Source organism: Dromiciops gliroides, chromosome 1, assembly GCF_019393635.1.
Source record: "Dromiciops gliroides isolate mDroGli1 chromosome 1, mDroGli1.pri, whole genome shotgun sequence".
NCBI lineage: Eukaryota > Metazoa > Chordata > Mammalia > Microbiotheria > Microbiotheriidae > Dromiciops > Dromiciops gliroides.
Genome location: NC_057861.1, coordinates 481,089,352 through 481,091,782, shown reverse-complemented (window position 1 = coordinate 481,091,782; position 2,431 = coordinate 481,089,352).

Sequence of the window (2,431 nt, the reverse complement as noted above, 5' to 3'; positions counted from 1 at the left end):
CCTATGTATGTCTGGTGGTAGACACCCAAGTATTTTAAACATTCTATAGTTATTTTAAGTGGAATTTCTCTTTTTATCTCTTTCTGCTGGATTTTGTTGGTATTATACAGCAATGTTCATTATTTAAGGGAATTTATTTTAAATACTTCAACTCTGCTAAAATTATTTCAATTATGGGGCAGCTAGATGGCGCAGTGGATAGAGCACCGGCCCTGGAGTCAGGAGTACTGAGTTCAAATCCGGCCTCAGACACTTAACGCTTACTAGCTGTGTGACCCTGGGCAAGTCACTTAACCCCAATTGCCTCATTAAAAAAAAAATTATTTCAATTATTTTAGGGTGGGGTGCGGGGGACAGGGAAATGAGGGTCAAGTGACTTGCCCAGGGTCACACAGCTAGTAGGTATCAAGGGTCTCAGGCCGGATTTAAACTCAGGTCCTCCTGAATCCAGGGCCAGTGTTTTATCCACTGTGTCACCTAGCTGCCCCCTCAATTATTTTTAATTGACTTTATAGGGTTCTCTAAGTAAAGTCTATCATTTGCAAAAATGATATTTTTCTCTGTCTATGCTTACACATTTGATTTCTTTTTCTTGTCATTGCTATAGCTAGAATTTCTAGCCTATACAAAATATTAGAGATGATGATGGCATCCTTGCTTTGCCCATGATTTTATTGGAAAGGCCTCTGCTTTATCCTCATTACATATAATACTGGCCCTTGATTTTAGATAAATACTATGTAGCATATTTGTAAAAAGTCCGTTTATTCCCATGTTTTCTAGTGTTGATGTTGTTTCTATTTAATTAGGAATGGGTGTCATTTCTTGTCAAAAGCTTTCTTTTGCATCTATTTACATAATCATATGTTCCTGTTATTAATATAGTTGACTATGTTGATAGTTTTCTGAATACTGAACTAATTCTTCAATAATAGCATAAATCCAATTTGGTTATAATTATTGCTGCAGTCTTTTTACTAATATTTTATTTAAAATCTTAGCATCAGGCAGCTAGGTGGCACAGTGAATAAAGCACCGGCCCTGGATTCAGGAGGACCTGAGTTCAAATCCTGCCTCAGACACTTGACACTTACTAGCTGTGTGACCCTGGGCAAGTCACTTAACCCTCATTTCCCTGCAAAAAAAAAAAAATCTTTGCATCAGTGTTCATTAGGAATATTGGTCTAAAGTTATTTCTGTGTTGACTCTTTCTGGTTCAGATCTTACGATCCTAATGAGAATAAAGGGTCAAAAGACAAGGACAATCAGTTTTCTTGTATAATTTCAAATTAGTATACAGAATAGTTGGAAGAGGTTATAGCTCCAAAATATTGGATTAAGGTATATTCCCATGGCTCCTCCAAAATTAACTTCCTATTTTTCGTCATTTTTGACAATTTAAGTGGCATGAAGTGAAATATCAGAATTTGTTTTAATGTGTATTTCTCTTACTATTAGTGCTTTCATGTGGTCACTTGCAGTTTATGATTCTTCTTTTGAAATTGTTTGCTCTTATCCTTTGATCCCTAATTTACTAGGGAAATAGCTCTTGGTATTGTACTTTATATCAATTCCCTCCATATTTTGGAAGTCAAACTTTTATTGGTGATATTTGATACAAATACTTTCCCCATTCTATAGTTTCTCTTCTTTTTAGTTTATGAATTCTCCCTCTATATATGGCTAGAAAAAAGTATGTAATCTTGCTTTTAATTTTTTGTAGGTTAAGCCCTCTGAATCAGTTTTGAGATTATTGTTTTGTATGTTGTAAGACACTGCTCTAAATCTGGCTTCTGTCAGACTATTTATCAAGGTCCTGGAAACTTATCAGAAAGAGAGTTCTTTCCCAGTAATTTGTTTGGGGGGTTAACAAAGTCTGAGCTACTATTTTTGATTGCTTCTGTGTCTTGCTTAATATGTTTCACTGATCTATTTTTCTGTATTTTTTTTAAACAAGTACCAAATAGTTTTGATGAGGGATAGTTTAAAGGAGAGTGTTGCTGGAGATTCTTGACCTTCTTCAAAATGAACTTTATTAGTGTTTTGGCTAGTACTGTAAAGAATCCCCTCAATAATTTTATACATAACACTGTCAGTAAGTTAATTTCTGTAATATTGTTATTTTTATTATATTGGCACAACACAGTAGCAGTGAACCTCTTTTTAAATATTTGTTTAATTTCTGTGAACTATTCACAATTGTGTTTTTATAATTTGTGTGTGTGTGTTGACAGGCTTACTCCCAGATATTTTATATGTATTATCAGTATGTTGAATGGAATTTCTCTTTTCATTTCCTCCTTGAAATTTGTTAATTTTAGAGAGAAATGCTAATCCGTGCTAGTAATTTATTTTATAGCTAGCGTGTACATAGCATTTTAAGGTTTTCAAGGTGCTTTATATATGTTAAGTTATTTTATATCCTGCTTCA